The sequence below is a fragment of the Danio rerio genome, chromosome 21, assembly GCF_049306965.1.
Source record: "Danio rerio strain Tuebingen ecotype United States chromosome 21, GRCz12tu, whole genome shotgun sequence".
Lineage (NCBI taxonomy): Eukaryota > Metazoa > Chordata > Actinopteri > Cypriniformes > Danionidae > Danio > Danio rerio.
Genome location: NC_133196.1, coordinates 23,340,255 through 23,360,616, shown reverse-complemented (window position 1 = coordinate 23,360,616; position 20,362 = coordinate 23,340,255). Strand labels below are relative to the sequence as shown.

Below are 20,362 nucleotides of genomic sequence, written 5' to 3'. Positions count from 1 at the left end.
AGTGTGGGCGGAACTGAGAGCCACTTGAGTCCGTTGGAGAGAGTGTTTAAAAGTATTGAGTGCTGTGAAGAAACTCCAGATGAAAAGTTTTGATTTGTGTTTACCTTATGGTTAAAGTTGTTGCATGTCCGCCGGTTTCAGCCTCAAAATAAAATAGGTTGAACCACTTGTACATTAAGGAAGCATTCAGAAAAAAAAAACACCAGCGAAAAAAACTCGACACAGAGGAACATAAACACCTCACTGCCAACTAGCATTTTGGAAGTTTTATTGCAGAGCGAAAGAAACACAGCACAGAAGTATGAATGCACAGCTACGCGTGCTGAATGCGCCGTGGGTCACGCTGATCATTTGATGCAGAAGTATAAAGCATGCTTAAGCCTCCTGACCCACTGCAATTGTTTGAACTTTCAGTGTCTCCTGACCCTGAGCATCCTGACCCGCTGGGGTTGTAAGACCCACCAGTGTCAGCTCAATTAAAGCCTCCTGACCCACTGAGGTAGACTGAACCACCAGTGCCCTCTGAACCAGAACCTCCTGACCCACTGAGGTTGTCTGACCCACCAGTGCTTGCTGAAACAGAGCCCCCATACCTAGTTTAGCTCCACGCTCCAAGCCCTCTGCAGCTCCACGCTCCAAGCCCTCTGCAGCTCCATGCTCCAGGCCCTCTGCAGCTCCATGCTATGGGTCCTTGTCAGCTCCACGCTCCAGGTCCTCCACATGATTTATTTGGATCTCCATTTCAGCATTTCCCATCATAGACGGGACAGCACCAAAGAACACCTAATCAGAAGATGCTGTTGCAAGAGTAAAGGGAAAATATTTTGAGGAAAAATTACTAGATCACATGAATTAACAATAAATAAATAATAAATGTGCATTGATAAATCATTTCTAATAAATATTGCAATATTTCGTTTAAAAAGGAACTGATTTCACGGTGACTTTAAAAAATATGTCACAGCAAATTGTCATATTTTTATATGGTAAAATTTTGCTTCATTTATTTGCAAATCCAAAGCAATGGTATAACATTTTCGTATCTCCATTTTATATTTGACCATTTAAATTAAGCATAAAGCCTGCTATAATTAATAATAATCATGTTCACATCACAACATCCCTGCAGGTCATCCTAATATTTTTCCCATGATAGCTTTTATCATACTTGTTTGCAGTTAAAGATCGTGGACACAACATTTCTTCTTTTTTATCAGACTGGTGGTAAATGAGGTGTCCAAAATCATTAGTCTCTCTGCCTTTTTCATATACCCAGATGCTGGTATCTCAGCAACTCTCAAGAAGTCAATTGCATCGCCTGTTTGGCTGAAGTACAAAATTAAATTGGCTCGACTGGGTCGTGAGATTGGGTCAATGCAACATCACAGAGACTGCTGAAGGTTCATATTAGACTCCTCAGTTTGTTGACTAACTGGCACCGCATTGGCTTTTTTGGACTGAGAGGTCTGGTTCATTTTAGAACCGTGAGCATTGAAACAGGGCACAATAAGCAGACTGCAGTCCCATAAAAGTGTTGATGGGAGTGTAAATTTCTGTAGGCGATCTACGGACAATGTGCAAATTCTAGAATACAGATGCAGGAGCTCATTTCCATAATGACCAGCGCAATCTACCTAAAGCAGAGCACTTTAAAAAGAATGTGGCTTGGGAATCGATATGTTCAGTCTTGTTCTTGCATTGCAAATAAAGAAAACCAGAAGGTAAAACCCTTTTCTTTCTAATATGCACACTCTTTTCTATAAGTTCCTCCTTTTACAGCATGTATTGCAGCATGTTAAGCAAAAAAAAAGGAGAGAGAGCAGAAGACAAAATCTTACAATTTGACCCCTGAAATTCTATAGTCTCAGCATCAGATTTGACACATTCACAGGCAACAGATGCACATGAACATGATACACAAAACTGGAAACATCTGATTGGATCAATTCAACATAATTTCTTGGAGATGTGTGTGTTGCATTTATTAATGTGTGTTATATGGGCAAACTCCTTTAGTGGAGGAAGAAAGCCATCTTGTTTACAGCTGTGACAATTAACTGAATGATGAATCTTATAAATAACGTACTGTATGATTAAACATCATCCTGTTGAATGAGCAAAAATAAAAATAAAAATATGTCAGATATTTCAAAAAGCCATTTGTAATTTTCAATCTGTACTTTTCAGTCATTGTAATATTGTATATTATTTTTATTTTTAAGACTGTCTTCCAAACCACTAGGTTTTTCTAATTTTCTCAAAAGTTTTTTTTTTTTTTTTTAGATGATCACTTATTAAAAACCAATGAGTTGTTTTGGTTAAAAAAGTGAGTAAACACATTGGTTTATAAGCAACAAGTTGACTTAAGCTAAAAAGTGAGCAAACCCATTATAACTTGCAACTGTTTGGACAAATTTTTTATAATTATGCACAGTTCATTTACTCACGAGCAGAACAGAGACTCAGTGGTAAAATTTTCCTGCAGCTTCCAATGAGAAATTTTCTGCCTATATATGAAATGTTCTAAAAGTCTGAAATGGTTCATTCCACTGTGGTGACCCCTGACCCCCTAAAGTAACAAAATTACAAATACTCAAACTACTGTAATTAAGTAGCTTTTCTCAGGAAATTCACTACTTTCTTTTAACCGGCAGTCACTACTTTATTTTTACTTCAGTCCTGTGATTCCTGTCCAATCAAAGACATGGGCAATTTATCACTGCAGCAAACTGTTTATAAGCATTAAAAGTGTCTAAGTAGATATCCGAAATCAAGACTGTTTAGATTCATGTCAATTATGAGAAGATGACGGATGTTTACTGTATGATGACCGAAACGGCCAGTAGCCACAAGACTACATTATGATGTCAGATTCATGTTGTACCCCAATGTCGTAGGGATGTTACATTTTGTTTGGAAATGAAAATCAGGTTGACGTCAGAACCCAATGTCAGGGTCCAACGTCCAACCTAAAATCAACCAAATATCAATGTCTAATGCAGCTTGATGTTGTGTGGACATTACCACTCTGACGTCTATTTGGATTTTGGTTGCCATACCTGACAAATAAATGTTAGTATTTGACATCAATATGACGTTGGTTTAAGATGTTGGCTTGACTGTTGGATTTTGGTCACTTTTGAACACAACCTAAATTCAACCAAACTTGGACATTAAATAACGCTGGCTAGACATTGAATTTTGGTCACTCTACATCACATCCTAAATCTAACCTAATACTAATGTCTTATGATGTTGTGTGCTTGCTGGGCAATAACTAAATGCACTACAGAATGTTACGTTTACACACAAGCACAAATTACATGTAAAGGCATCAGCATTTTTACAGCATACTCAATCATGAGTACTTTTGAAATGTCTATTTTTTTTACTCAGTCCTTGAGTAATATTTACAACAGATACTTTTACTCTACTTCCACTACATTTTTAGACAAGTAATAGTACTTTTACCTAAGTATGATTTTTCAGGACTCTTTTCACCACTGCTCCTGATATATCAGGGTGAAAGCCAAAGTAAAGGGGTTTACTTACCTTTTTTAAGTAAAGTCAACTAAAATCTAAACTGGTTAACTCATCTTTTAAGTAATGCCAATTAATCACGTTTTACAGTGCACTGTAAAAAAATGCAGGGTTCCACAAGATTCATTCATGTTGTTCCAACACAAATTGATTAAGGGCATACTAACACTATGTGCAGTTGCCTTGAACCAGGCCAAAACTGTCCTTGTGCTGCAGGATTTAGGAGGTTTGCTGAAGGTGCAGCTGTTGTGCAGTGAGAGGTTTGCGTCTTTAATAAACTACGACAGTTTTTTATTGAACAGTAAGAATGATTAATAAATCCATATGAAACAATGCCTTAAAAGTCACGTCTCGCTTTCAGTTTCGGGCTCTGGCACAAGTGAAACACGCTCTGGCACATCTCTTCCAACCATGCCTGAGCCCGATTCAGAGCACTCTCACTTCTCAAACGATCCGGGAAACGGGCTTAGGCACGGTTCGGATAGCATAGTGTGAGTACGCCCTAAGTTAACCTACTTTTAACATATTTATGTGGATTTAAAATAAACAAGTTGTTTGTGTTGTTTCAACTCATTTTAAATAAGTAGTTTAAACAAGCAAAAAAATGTTTTTATATTTTATTAAGTACAGGTCAGAATAAGTATTTCATATACAGTATATCCTTTAAAAATATAAAACTGTCATGCTGAATCACATTGAACCATTAACTTCACTCATATTTAAAACAATTACAGAAGACATTTGCATTTAATGCTTTCAATGAATACTAAATCACTTTTATAAATTATAGATGCAACAAGGCTAGCCTCAAAGAATTTATCACTAGAAGTCTTTAGAAAATGTGCACTGGTGCAAACTGTGGGTAAATCACATCTCAGTAATAGTCCTGAATCTCAGTTGTGTTTGATCTTGCCACAGATTCTTGCACAAAAGCTATGCTCTGACACAAACACATGAATCAAAATTGATCTACTGTGGATTTTTTTAAAGACTTACATCTTCAAGTGAAAATCAAGGCATATAGTTCCACGATGAGAGATATCAGTTGACAGTAAGCTCCATGAGTCTGGCTGTTCCTATCTTGTGCATCCTCATATTCATAATATTTAGCCTACAGACAAACCAGAATGAGATCAGTCAGTTTGCAGATGGAGGGACAGATCAATGTTTAATTGAATTTCCTTGCATTTTTGAGGAATGTGTTTAAAAATGCACAGATAATTCTATTGACGACACGCCATTGTGAATGCATGATGGGTTGGGAGCTTGTTATAGGAATATGTGCAATGTCAAGTGTACTTTGCTGCGTTACAAGGACTTCTGCTGCTAAGGGGAGAATGGAAAAGTCTCAAAGAAATCCTTTTCCTGCAGAAAGTATTGATGCAGAAATAGTTACTGCGCAACAGAAGGCACAAGCCTATATATGGATAACACAAATGGATTTGTACAATTGATAGGTCCCGGGAAAAACCCTAATGTTGCTGGCCTGATGTAAACTCATATCCGTGGACAGATTCATTGGAATTACAGTCACTAAAGTAGATCAATGATTGATGTGGGTCTCATGAGGCTTTTCTCAGTGCAGATGGTTTGAATGAGAAATGCGGCTGTAGGTCTATGGGTTGGGCCCTCGGGGGCCTGTGGGAGAACGAGCGGCTTTTGATCAGCTATCGCTGCTCAGGGGTCTTCTCTCGGACACAGGCTAGCTTAGTATTGGAAAAATGGCAAATGGTTTAATTTTATGCATTGATCCACAGCCACCACCTTTGTATACTAATTTACTAAATCGCACACACACACACACACACACACACACACACACACACACACACACACACACACACACACACACACACACACACACACACACACACACACACACACACACACACACACACACAGGGTCAAAATTTTCCCACAACTGCCAGTGAAAAACATTTACTGCCAATATATTTTGAGTTAATCAAAAAAATAATATGGACTTCAATGGATTTCTAAAAGTAAAAAGGTGCTAATTTTTTGTGTAATAATAATAATTTAATAATGAGATTTTTTAGTATTGGGTGACACAGTGACTCAATAGTAAGCACTGTTGCCTCCCAGTAAGAAAATTACTGGCGCAAGTGCCAGATGGGTCATTTGGCATTTCTGAGTGGAGTTTGCATCTTCTCATCGTGTTCACGTGGGTTTTCTCTGGGTTTTCTGATTTCCCCCACAGTCCAAAGACATGCTGTATAGGTGAAGTGAATTAACTAAATTGGCCGTAGTGTATGTGTTTGAATGTGAAAGTGTATGGGTGTTTCCAGGTACTGGGTTGCAGCTGGAAGTGCATCGGCTGTGTAAAAACATGCTAGATAAGTTGGTGGTTTATTCCACTGCGACGACCCTTGATAAATAAAGAGACTAAGCTGAAGGAAAATGAATGAAGGAATTCATTTCTAATATGTATTCAAACTTAAATGCAGAGGAAAATTAAAGGGATCCTGAATCAGCTGGAAGATAATTCAAAAATTTCCTTTACATATTATTGGAGTGCATTTTACTATTTAGGAATTACCAAAAAAAAAAAAAAAAGCTTTAAAATGTAATGTTTAGGTTGTGTTAAAACTTTGGATCGATTAAAGCTAACTTTGCTGCTCTGTTGTTACGGTTGATTTGAACAATTATAAATGCTGCCATCCAAACCCTGCTGCACCTGAAAAAAAATGGACACTTTCACTTTCAAATAAACACTGGTGCTGTTCAATACAAATCAAAAACACCTAAATGAGCCACAAAAAAAAAAAAAAAAAAAAAAAAAAAAAACGAACAAAGTATCACAGAACTTACTTCAAATTTATAACGAATTTTTGCCAGTTTATTCTTATCAAAGTCATAATGCTAACCATTAAAAATTATAAGAAGTTTCTGAAATGTGTTTACTTAAAGGACATCTTTAACTGTGTGCATGCTGAACAGGTTTTATTATAAATATTTGGAATAGGAATACATTTCCATTTTGGTGTACATCAAGTTAAATTTACTAAATGATTTTTGTGAACTTTATACAGGTGAAATAGTAAATAATGTTATAGGAGAATGTGCAATTATTCAGTGTAGCATATATTTATGTAAAATGCAACATTCCCTGCAGGCACAGGACATCAACATGATGTCATATTGACGTTGTACACTAATGTACCCAAACATCGTGGGTATGTTGAATTTTGTTTGAAAATAAAAAAACAACGTGACGTCAGAACCCAATGTTAGGCGGATGTCAATGTCCAATGTCCTAAAATCAACCAAATATCAAAATTTATTCATGTTACACCTTGACATTCTGTGGACGTTACCACTAAGACATCTACCAGACGTTGGATTTTGGTCACTTTTTAACACAACCTAAAATCAACTAAATATGTTGTTATTGGACCAAAATAACGTTGTCCTTAGACGCTGGCTAGACACTGAATTTATCAACTGATGTCATGATCTAAATCTAACCTATTATTAACATCTTATGATGTTGTGTGTGGGATATTCATTCTGACTCATACTTGTTAAAATTGTATGATATTTTCAAATATTATTAAATATCTTGCTGACAGATGTAGTTAAATGCTGGGTATGTGAAGAATAGTGAAAAAGTATAAAGACTTAGAATGACAATTAATTAATATTTTGTGGCTGCATTCTGATCCTTAAATAGAGTCTTTTAGATGGTAATTCTGTATATTTGTTTTATTGTAAAAATTACTGATTTCTTGTTTGTTTCATTAACGATTGTTATACTGACTTATATGTGGTCTGTAAATTATTATTTGATGTCAAACTTTTTGGTCAGTTTTTTAAAAAAAAAACAGATTTTTTATTTAAACTATTTAAGCTAAGCTTTTTAAGGTATTTATTTAAGCTTTTTATTGTTTTGTTACCTAAACCAGCCCCCGACCCCTTCTTTTTAGCCCATTTTTATCATGTCTTAAAACAGTCTCTCAATGAAATTAATTTACACGTCTATAAAAAATATCTGCTCTAATATGCAGAAATACCTTTTCGCTTTTAGAAACAATAACTCCATGTATGCTTCATTTTGTAGAATCAGGCAAAGCCAGCAGCATCTAAAAGGCATGACATTTTCCCCGGTAATGTGTAATGTACCAGAGTCGTCATTCTTCCAATGCCGACCGGGGCTCATTTTTGCTGGTTACTCCAAGGGATGAGCTGAGTCAGACGGAGTGAGGGGAGGGACTGGGGGGTGGGGTATTTTTAGATGGCATTTACTATTTACCCAGCAGCCCCTCCGGGATCAGCACCTGCGTGGAGGAAAATACGAACAGTGATGTATTTGAAATGAGGAGCAGTGATCAGTCAAATAAACAAAGAAGGAAATAATGCATAGGGATGGGTAAAGAACAACACAATGAATAATTGAGTGGGATAGGAGGTGCAGAGGAAAATTAAAAGCCTCATTCTGAACAGCGATCCAATTCATACGCTGAGAGCCCTTATTTAATGCATTATCTCTGAAAACGAGACAAGGGCATTGAGGCAATCTGGTTACACTAGCAATAATTACCTCAGAAAACCCTCTCCACATTGCAACACATGTTTTGGAAACAAAATGGTATTGTTATGTATTAAAATATTAAATAAATAAAATACAATAAAAAATATGGGTAATTTATTTGATTTTTATTTTATTTTAATCAAATTAAAATATATATTTCAAATAAATATTCAAATAATAATTCTAAATATAATTTACTTGCATTTTTAAATGAGTTATTTTTAAAATAACATGTTTCATTTAATGAATATTGCATGTGGTATATCATTATTATATTATTATTATTATTATTATTATTATTATTATTAAAATAAACTACATAATAAACTAAAATCTAAACAATATTGATTCAAGATTATAAAATTTAAGCTTCAGTAAAAGCAATCAGAGAGCTAAACAAAATTTGTCAGTATGACATATCTCATTCATCTTCATTGTTCTGATGTCTCACCCCATTTTATCAGCTGGTCTCTGAGTGAGTGTATGAGGAGAGTTTACACAGCACTTGCTTGGCGTCCTCACTGATTTATTGACGGACTGATTGATCGCCTCAGTCTCGCACCCACAGGCTAACACCTGCTATACAGCCAGTGTACTTCTCTGAAGCGTAACATTTTAATTGAAGTCTTACTGTGGGTCTTTTAACTCTCCTGCACTCCCTCTCTCTCTCCCTCCTTTTTTAGACACAAACACGCTGGTAAGGAAGCCACCGCTGTCCGTCAGCTCTGCAGTAAAGCAGCTGCCCTCCTCATTCACATTTGCAGATTTCCATTTCCACTCGGTGGCCTTGTTTTTTCACAATGAAAGGAAATAAAGGCCTTACCTTTGCTGCCTGTCAGAGAAGCTTACTAGCTTTGTCGCCTCTGAAGACAGGAGATAATGCGCGGGAGAAAATGAGGCAGTCGTGTGTCAGAACTCAGCGGAGACGCATTAACCTCCGAGAGTCTTTCTCTCCCCATCTCCTTGTCTGTTTTTCCTCTTATTTTCTTTTCTTTCTGTCTTTCTTTTTTTCTGATAACACCCCAGACGCATTGTTTGGTACTACTTCCAAAATGACCTTCAGAAGGTGAGATGGCTAGGTGAGTAGGGTATAATTAAAAAGGGTCATGATTTACAATAATATTCCATAATGACAGTTGATGTATTTACTAAACTGAACTAAGGATGAATAATAGGTGTACAGCATTTATTAAGCATAGTTCAACATTTACTAATGCAATATTTGAATCTAAAGATGGGCTTGTTAACATTACTTAATGCAACGGGAGTTAACAAGAACTAATAAATTAAGAACTAATCAATTAATGTTAATCAATAAATAGGTCTGCTGCAATGATTGTATTGTTAATAGTTTGTTCATGTGAGTTAATACATCAAATACCTTTAACTAATGGAACCTTAGTGTTATCACAAACTGCAAAATTATACTTTCTCTTTTGATTGAAGGTTTTTTTTTTTTTTTTTTGCAATGCCATAACAGTCAACCCTCCCGTTTTTCATGGGATTCTCCTGCATTTTACAAAGCTATCCTGCTGTAAATCCATAAAGGTGTTTTCCAGTTTTTCTCCCATATTTTCAAGCTTTCTATGAAGGGTGGCAATAAACATTAAAGAGCTGATCCTCCCTATACGCAGCCCATACCACCGAATTGCCAGGGGATGCCCCTTGCTCCTAAATATAATTGTGTTCTGTGCTTTCATTTTATTTAGGCGTGAAAACGCTTTAAACAATTGGTCAATTGTTAAATATAAATATTAGTGAATAAAAAAAATGGCAGGATTCCCTTCTTTTCTATTACATGTGTCATTGCCCCTCCATTGCAATCCTCAAAACAGTAAGTTCATGTAGCAGTTTGTGACTGTCAGACGTGCTAGATAGTGATAAATAGACACCGTTTCACAAACGGATTCTTTACATGCAATTTGAAGAGGTGCGAAGATGGACACTCTGGGTTTTGGTTGTGTGTTTGAACACATACACATAATTATAATACTATAATAATAATCTAAACATGGCAATCTGGTGGGTTTTCTAGTAAACACCTAAAATGTTGTCTTAAATCAACATAAAAATATTATGAAAGTAATCAAATACTTTGCATTTTAAAAGTGACAGCTCTGTTATTTATTGTAATCAAATGAAAAATAAAAATAAGAGATTAATTTGCTGCTCTTTAATCAGAATGGTTAAATTATCCAGTGAAGAAAAAGTTAATGAGATTTGACAACTAGATTCAATTTCTTTATAATAGCTAATAATTTTAATTAGCTAATTTATTTTGCAGCTCTTTCTAATGTATACTATTTATTCTATCCTTTGTAAATAATAAAAATGTATATTAAAAATATTACTGATCGTATCCTTTATTTTCACATCCCAATGTTGACAGGTATGCAATGCAAAGTTCTTTAAATATAACTGTGTTTGAATGTGCTAATGAAGCATTGTTTAATTAAATAATGCAGGGATTTGAAAACAGTTCAAGTACAAAATTTTAAACATTTGATGAAGTCAGATTCAAAATGAAAAAAAAAAATATTTTTTTATATAAAAATATATATAAAAAGTCAAAACGCCCAAAATTTAAAAACTGAAATGTTTTGCCTGCAGTGTCTCACCTTAATCAGAAAACAAGAGTCTGTTTCGGATGTGATTCTCAAATTGGGTCCTTCAAACCTCTCTTTTTGTCTGTGTATCTCCCTAGACTGCCTTCCACAAGGAAGGGTGGATGAAGAGCAGAATAATCGTGAGATCGGCTGGCACTACTTCATGTTTTTCTCTGAGTTTTTCTTATCAGAGGACAGCTGGTTCACGGACGCATTGCTGCCAGGTTATTAGACAGTTCTTCTCTTTTATCTAAACCTTCCATGTTTTCTGTGACAACTTATTTCACAGAGGCATCAGATACAGTGATCGTGTTTGCCAGTGACAGACTGATAAAAGTAGATTAAGCAAGATAAAGATAAAGTTCATTGAACTTGGGCTCAAATTGAAAATGTAAAATCAACACCATTTTGCTATCCTAGTTTGACCAATTGATGAAGATTGTGGAAGGCCCTGGTGCTGACATTCAGATATTGTAGTTTCACTTATAATAAATAGTGTAAATTTACAACCAATCACAACAGACTGATAATGATAATGTTGCTGGATATTGTTATAATGCTCACGGTGAATGTAAAATGTCGCCCACTAAAATATAGAGTATTTAGACACCAGCCTGTTAACATCTTACATCTCATACGTACATCTGGAAAGTATTCATAGCGCTTCACTTGTTTTACATTTTTTAGGTTACAGCCTTATTCCAAAATGGCTTAAATAAGTTTATTTCCTTAAAATTCTACACACAATACCCTATAATGACAATGTGAAAAAAGATTTTTTGAAATTGTTGCAAATTTATTAAAAATAAAAAACCTGAAAAATCACATAAGTATTCACAGCCTGTTGTGAAGCTCTAAATTGAGCTCAGGTACATTCTGTTTCCACTGATTATTCTTGAGATGCTTTAGCAGCTTAATTGGAGTTCACCTGTGGTAAATTCAGTTCATTTGACATGATTTGAAAAGGCATACTGTCTGTATAATGTCAAACCACGAACCAAGAGGACAAAGGAATTGTCTGTAGATCTCAGAGACAGGGTTGTCTCAAGGCACAAGGCTGGGGAAGATGTTTGGAACCACCAGGACTCTTCCTAGAAGCTGGCCATCTCAGCTGAGTGATAGGGAGAGAAGGGCTTTAGTCAGGGAGGTGATCAATAACCAGATGGTCACTCTGTCTGAGCTCCAGTGTCCTTCTGTGGACAGAAAAGAGCCTTACAGAAGGACAACATCTGTGCAGCATTCCACCAATCATGCCTGTAAGGTAGAGTGGCCAGACAGAAGCCACTCCTTAGTAAAGGGCACATAGCAGCCCATCTGGAAATGGCCAAAAGGCATCCGAAGGACTCTCAGACCATAAGAAACAAAATTCTCTGGTCTGATGGAGTGAATGCCAGACGTTACGTTTGGTGAAAACCAGGCACCGCTTATCACCAGCTTAATACTATTCCTGTTTTTTAGCAACAGGAACTGGAAGGCTAGTCAGGATAGAGGGAAAGATGAATGCAGCAATGTACAGAGACATCCTGAATAAAAACCTGCGTTTGACTGGGGTGACATTTCGTCTTCCAGTAGGACAATGACCCAAAGCACCCCACCAAAATATCAATGAAGTGGCTTCACAACAACTCGGTGAATGTTCTTGAGTGGCTTTGCCAGAGCCCAGACCTAAATCCTATTGAACATCTCTGGAAAGATCTGAAAATGGCTGTACACCGTTGCTTCCCATCTAACGTAATAGAACTCAAGAGGTGCTGCAAAGAGGAATGGGAAAAAAAATTCCCAAAGACAGGTGTGCCAAGCTTGTGGCATCATATTCAAAAAGACTTGAGGCTGTAATTGCTGCCAAAGGTGCATAACCAAAGTCATGAGCAAAGGCTGTGAAAAGTAATGTACATGTGATTTTTCAGTTTTTTTTTTTTAATTAATTTGCAACAATTTGAAAAATCTTTTTTTTTTTGATATTGTCATTATGGGGTATTGTGTGTAGAATTTTGAGGAAATAAATGAATTTAGTCTATTTTGGAATAAGGCTTACATAACATAACATAAAAAAATGTGGAAAAGGTGAAGCGCTATAAATACTTTCTCGGATGCATTGTAAGTAGAGAGACTTACAGCAAATAACTAATATTCTGACATTGTTGCAGCATATTTGTCTTTGTCTGTTTTGTAAGCTTTACTGGTTAATATTAAGGTAAGATTCTACAAACACTAACTTAATTCAAGCGAAGGCTAACATACATTGAGTTGGCTATTATTGCAAAATAACCCGCCTTAGGTGATACAAGACCGTTCATTCATTATTCAGACATTATTATATATTCGAATAACTCGACTGCTCAGTTCGCCTGAATCTATTGAAGTTCAGCTGCAGTTGTTATCATTAGTGTGTTTTTTCATTCTCTTCCTTGCTCTGTATTTCTGACCTCAATACCCTCTAACATGCTTTAATCACTCATTGCTATGCTATTCACTATCGCTCTCAACATTCTACTCTGAAATTTGCTTGCAAAGACATTTTTCTTTCGTTTCATGTTCAAAACATGAACCACAGTCATGTGGAAATACATTGTGGATGCACACAGGAAGAAATGCAGTAAAATGAGATGGATTTGCTGCGTTCATTTCAAATTCAAAGGAATTTCGCTGATTCAATCAAATCCCTGTGGAGACGGCAAGCTCGGTTTTAGCTCTGCTCGTCTTCCGGACCTGCAACAGCATAACTAAATGTTGGAAAATATTATGAAAAAAGAACATATAGGGCACTCAACCTAAAATATTACAGAGCGAATTCACACTCTGCACTTATTAAAAAGCCATTCGCTGACAGTTAAAACTCATTTTGAAAAACTGCTCTTTTTATGGCCTAACAATTGGGACTAGGTGAGACCATTTAACTCAAAATGAAACACAGTAATAAATGCCTTGCAAGAGTTCATTCAGCCGTGCATTTAGAAACGAGACCTTTATCCTACCAAACCAAGTAAAAAATGTTTTATACCACTTTATAGTTTGCGTGCTGCCTGCACATGGGGTGGTCCTTCATGCAGGGAATTCAGCCTAGCAGTCATTCTTCTTCCTTTTTCCTCTTTCTTAGGCCAAAGATGAGGAGTATGAGATCCAAATAGGTCAATAAAGGACGGGTTTGTGCTCCCCCACCACCACTACTGCATTAATATTCAGACCATCTGTACAGCTAAACACGCAAGCATGAAGGCATATCCTTTCCACCAGTTTTTAACAAAAACTAAATGCCTTTGCTTTCACAAAAGGAAGAGGAAAGATGCCAGTGCAGGGCTGCTCAAAGTCACATTCAAGCAAATTTCCCAGCCCTCTCAGTAAGAAATAAATAAAACTAAATCCTCTCTAAGAAAATAGTCATTTGACTAAAGTCATTTGAATATTTACCTTAAAAATTGTTTACCTTAAAGATGGCATTTTAAGTTGGCCAATGGTGTAGTGGTTAATACGCCGACACATGGCACTCCGGTATTCATGGCGACCTGAGTTCAATTCCTGCCTTGAGGTCCTATGCTGATCCTTCCACTCTTTCTGCTCCCCATTCCTTCCTGTTTATATTCTCTTCTGTCCTGTCAATTAAAGGTGAAACCCACCGAAACATATTTATAAAAATAAAATGGTGTTCTAAGGATAATATTTGTAAGGAAATATTATATAATTAACTCATTAAAGCGTGCACACATGCACACACTATCTCCAGGTACTCTGGTTTCCCCCACAGTCCAAAAACATGCGGCACAGGTGAATTGGGTAGGCTTAATTGTCCGTAGTGTATGAGTGTGAATGAGTGTGTATGGATGATTCCCAGAGATTCCCAGATTAATAAAGGGAGTAAGCCGAAAAGAAAATGATTGAATGATGACAATGCTAACCACTGAGCCACCATGCTGCCCTCTTATTGAAGAGTATTTTCCAAAATAAAACTAGACTACAACTCTGCCACCAAATGGACTACAATCAAAGCATGCACTGTGCACACACACCGGTTCCTAATCTTTTCTGATTGTGCACACATTCACAGCTGAAGCTGCTCAAGGTCTTATTACACAGGTTATTTATACACCATGTTTGCTCACACACATTTCTGAGTGTTATTTGTTTGTTTTGTTTCTATGTATGGCCTTGTTCTATGATTCTTGTTGTGTTTTATGTAATCTATTTCTAGCCTTGGTCCTTGTTTATCGTGCCTTTCTCCGGTTTAAATTTTTGCTTGTTCATCGACAACGACTGCTGGATTACCTGTATGAAGCTGTTTGGTCCTGTGTTGGCCGTTGCCTGCCTGACCATCCTGTTAATAATACTTGTGTTTGGATTTGCACTCCTTTGTCAGCGTCCCCGCTTCACATTTTATTAATTTATGTTGTTACAAAATAACAAACAATATTTTTCAATTTTAAGAAAAGTCAACTTGTCGCTTTAATTGCATTGGTTTGACTCACATTTTTAAGTTAAGTAACTCTTTACAATGCACACGCACAGGCTTCAATGAACTGTAATGTTGCTATCAAACCATGTTTTAGTGAAAATCTAAAAACAAATCACTGTGAACTGATTTGATCAAGATGAGTTTGTAAAGTTGTTTCAGATACTGCAATGTACAATGATCACCCAAAAAAAAATAATAATAATTTTTGCTGTTAATTTACACCCTAAAGATTTTTTTAGCTAAAACTGTAGTACGGTAACTCATAAGATGAGGCAAAACAGAATTAATAACCCCTGCAATCACGGTTGTTTATATGCACGCTGAAAAAATATGCGCCGCTCATGCATTGTGAAACCAGGGTAACAGCCTTTTATGCTGAGAAGTCAGCAAAACTAATGTTTAAGTAATATGACGATAATCTTATTTTGACTAAACATGGCTTGTGTAAGACGAAACAGAAAGGAGGGAAGATGAGTCAGGGAGGTTAGACTTAATAACATTAATTCCATGCCATCATGTCAGGTCTCAGCAAAAGAAAATTCTTTATAGATAGTTATTTGGGTTTCTAGAATTGTCATATGAAATTAATATTCACGCAAAAGATTTCTCAGAAGATCCTAGCATATCACTCCAGTTGTGTCTTTACATTGGCTTATGTTGTTTATATAGAATAACAATTGTGCAATAATAGTATACTTTTATACTATTTATTATATTCAGTATAGCAATTTATATAAGGGTAAACAATTTTTTATTGTTGGGGGGCCCATGCCTTAGTAGAGCTTTTTGTCTAGCAATATCCCTGACTGCAGCTCCTGTCAATATAGTGAGATTTTCTGAAGCAAAATGATCAGTCTGTGCAAAAACTCACCAAGGACCACACTTTCAGCTACAAACTATAGTTTTCAATTTTTCAGACTGATATATCAACTTGGGCTAGTTTGGGTCACCTTGATACCAAAATATAAGAACTGCCAGACACTGCAGAGGTAAGAGGACGAAACTGAGTCTTGCTGATCTATATTGGACAATACTGCAAAAAATGAAGAAGCCATTCATTTCAGATAACTGCTTCACAGCACACAAGAGCCTCGTTTTCAGCTTCTGTTTGTATTCCTCTCCTCTCTGGATTAAAATACCTATTTCAGCTCAACAATAACAAGGATTTAAAATATGCAAACATCCCTAGACATTTGTAAGACGCAGTGTCGCTAAAGCATAGACTGTCCTTTTGTAATTTTCCATAAACCCATCTTTAAGAGGAGCTTCAATTTGCATTGAAATAGAATTGTTCTCTTTCAGTGCATTCTAAATGCAATGCTAAAGATAAATATGTATGGTGTGGATTGTGTGGACTTACTGTCTTTGTAAGTCATGAAGAATTCTCCAGGTTTTCTCTCATAGGTATTTACTATACATATCATATTTGCAAAGAAAAAAAATATTCTATTCATACTGTACATATTCATATTGAGGACACATTTAACATCCTCATAAAAAGAGATAGGCCTTCAGAAAAACCTAACATTTAAATACCAATTATAAAAGAATAATGGAAGCCATTTTTTTATTTATTCAGTAACCTAAAGACATCATGATACAATTGATTTCTGTTGAACAGCTGAAGCTTAATTAAGACATGTTAAAACTTCAGCTAGACTATTAAAAGATATATTACATTCTTATTCACTCTTATTCATCGTCTTTTGCAGTGATGCTTTGTGACGCAGTACTCGACTAATTAAATGTAAGAAACAAAATATCTGACTTTTTCTTCTGTGTGAGAGAGATTGACTCTAAGAGAGTGTCTGGTCTGGCTGTATCGGATAGGGTCGGCAAAATTGACTAGACCGACTAAATGATGGATGGAAGCGAGAGGAGATCCTATGAGCCAGACATATGGAGCTGGACAAACAGTGAAGGAAAAGCCAATAAAGAGAAGTATCTATTGGCCATGGCAGGAAATATTATTGACCTGGATGACCTCTTTATAAAGTTCCCTGCACTTTTCAATGTGGAAATAGGGATTTAAGAAAGGGTATATGGTGAAATGGTGAAAAGCATTTATTGGGTGGGTAGTTGCGTTTAAATTGACAATCTACAGTAAAAAAAGACCTTTCACATCATATTTTGTCTTTAATTAGTTGTAACATGTATCATGGTAAAAATAGGTGCATTTCTTCCCATGTTGTGTGATTCATGGATGTGTTTTCCATTTATATACACTTTCAAATTGCATTATGTAACCATCATCTCTGTACCAACACGAATTAAATTAACAAATTAAAAAATTTAACTAACAAAATTAAAAAATTAACAAAGTGACTTTTATTGACATTTGTAGCAGTTTAAAACAATATATTGCCTGAGCAAATCATGTAAATTATGACACCATTGATTTATTGATTTATATTGAATATACTGATTCTTATGAAAAGTCAGGATTTGAAATATAGCATTAGCTGTTCTAATTTAATTAAGTTGAGATCAAAACCTATTTACAACAACATATGATAAATTAGTTTTGTCTATCAAGCATAGTAACAGCAATAATATTTCTTAACCCTGTTGTAACACTTTTTTGGTCCCCATGAGGAAAAAAATTCATAAAACATACATTAAGTGGTGTTTTTAAAACTGTAAAGCTGCAGGAAATGTTCTGTGAAGGTTGGGTTTAGGGGTATGGTTAAGGTAAAAGGACAGAATATACTGTTAGTACAGTATAAAAATCATTACATCTATGAAAAGTCCCCATAAAACATGAAATCCAACATAATTGGTTATAAGTGTGCTCTGTACTGCACAGTCTGATAAAAGCTACCTAAACCAAAAACTGATTTTAATTTGCTTGCAATTGCTTCTACTTGTGTCATTGAGTTTAAATCTACCAATTTAAAAAAAAAAATTTACATTTCCATTTTGATGGAAGATGGCTTGCTTTACTAGCAGACCCTTTTTAATGTGGCTGGAGGTAATTAAGACTGCGCTGTTAAGAAGCCTGGGAACCCTCTTAATTAATAAGACAAAGTATTAAAGGGGGAAAGCTAAATGCGCATTCTTTAATATTTCATTGTCACTTAAATTGCTTTCTACCCACAAGATATTCCCCTATTGCAGCTAAAATGCAAGACTTTACACCCCTCGTATCGCATAATTTTTTCCTTAAAATGGATAAAACCCTTAGCCACGTCCTTAGAGAGAATAGCAGCAGAAAGTGAGAAAGCCTCCGGCAGAACAAACAAGGCCAGATCTGCTGAGGTGTTACATAGGAAGAAAATGTGAAATATTACGAAACTGTTAAATGTAAAATGCGTTATCGTACCCTGGTACTATATACAACTTGTGTGCTTCATTTTTAACCTTACGAAAGCTTCAATTGCAGTTAATTATTTATCATGCTATAGGCCTACATGCAAACAGATGACAGCGTGTACATATTTTTTTGCTCAAAGGTGCTCTTTTGTTCTTTGCTGCATGTGTGTATCCTGCTGTGGATGCCGTGTGTGTGTATCCTAAAGCAAAATGTGGTGAATATTTGTACACAGTGCTAAAGACCTATTATGTCATTTTTTTTTTTTAACAAAATGTAGAATAAGACATTGATGTCAGGTGATTGTGAATTTCCAGCTCTAAATACCCTATAAATAGTTTTTAGAGCTCTTTGAAAATGCCCCTTTTTAGGCTTGGATTCAAATTGTGCCATTTTGGCAAGCCAGGCTTAATCTGATTACATACCCCAATATACATTTCTGGAGAGAGCAAAGTACATCCCAGGAGCTGCGTTTTTGTTTTCGCAAATTCACCAGAGGCGGCAGTGAACGCTTTTCAGATCAGATCTCAAATTTCTCTTGTGAGTGCCATTCATGACTAACTTTCTGACTGACCAACCGACCAATCCCCCACCCTCCCCCCTCAATAAACCCAACCAATAGTGTTTAAAAAGCAATCCAGAAATAGAAAAGCCCCTGATTTTTACTACATTCTCAACCTGGTATTTATTTGTTTATTTTATTTTTTAGGTTAAGTTTTTGTCATACCTGCTTTTTGGAACTGTTCTTCACCAAACTCGAAGCCTGTTGTTGCAGTCAACTCCACTCTACGTCTCAAGTCTGCTGATGCACATGTCAAGCTACCAGACAAACTGATAACTGTCCATATGTAAAGCTGAAAAGCTGTCCATACGGAGGTAAGCGGCCAACTGGTAAGTGAGAAAAGGAACGATATCATACCACCCCGTAGCATTCGTTTTAAAAACTAAATGCAGCCATACGTACTTCTAGTCACATAATTTCAACCTCCAGAAATGTATATAGAGCTGTACTTTCAGAATGAGCCTTTGTTGTATTTTGGTTGTTTAAATTAAATTGAGATTGTGCTTTCAGCTTTCTTTTAAAATGAGGGCGAAGCTACAAATCCCTGTGCATCAGCATAGCGGCAGATTCAAAACAGAACTAACATTATCTTGATGGAAAAAATGAAAATATCATAAGAAGTGGCTCAAAAGCTGACGACTGCTTCTCACTTAGGGCTGTCTATGCTAATGAGGGAGAGATCATCACCATTGGGTGGAGCTTTCGCCTTCTGATATGTACGAAGACATTGGGCTCTATTTTGACGGTCCATTCGCAGAGCGCAAAACGCAGGGTGCAAACGCTTTCAGGGCGTGTCAGGATGCGTTTTTGCTAATTTAAGGACGGGAAATCTGCCTTGCGCCATGGCGCATGGTCTAAAAGGGTTGAGTTTATTTTCTGAATGAGTTATAGGTGTGTTTTTTAGAATAAACCAATTAGAGTCTCATCTCCCGTTCCCATTAAGAGTCAGCTGCCTCGCGCCATAAGCGCATTCGCTATTTACAGGACGCAAAGTAAGTCTAAGTGGAAAAAATTAGCATTTTACAAGCAAACAGTTAACAGTTGACAGTTTTTTTTACAGAAAACTGTTAAACAGAGCATCTACTGCGTGAGAATGAGAGATAATGCAACTACTTTCACATTCGCTCTTGAATAGGGAAACCTTTACGCACAGATATCAATTAGTCTATAAATAAATAATTTTGTTTGTTAAGCGCAAATATTCGTTTCAAAACTATTTCTAAATTCAGTTCTAATTTCCAGCAAACGAATAAATGAATAATAATAACAAAATGTGCTCAAAAACCTGAGTTATATCCTAAAATACATGCTGTGCCCCATATGGTCCAAAACCTGACAGGTTGGCAAA

The 20,362-nt window shown here is 36.1% G+C and overlaps 1 long non-coding RNA gene across 2 annotated transcripts; it reads right to left on the bottom strand.

The window, feature by feature from the left end:
- Positions 1–253: 253 nt before the first annotated feature.
- Positions 254–19,342, bottom strand: LOC141379862 (uncharacterized). 2 transcript variants are annotated; one of them, XR_012396775.1, is made up of 5 exons: positions 19,180–19,342; positions 14,120–14,285; positions 7,572–7,835; positions 4,537–4,651; positions 254–797 (listed from the first exon to the last, which is right to left on the bottom strand). It is a non-coding gene; the product is annotated as an uncharacterized lncRNA (long non-coding RNA). The 2 variants fall into 2 exon arrangements; XR_012396774.1 differs by lacking the exon at positions 254–797 and having other exon boundaries at positions 4,143–4,651.
- Positions 19,343–20,362: the final 1,020 nt, after the last annotated feature.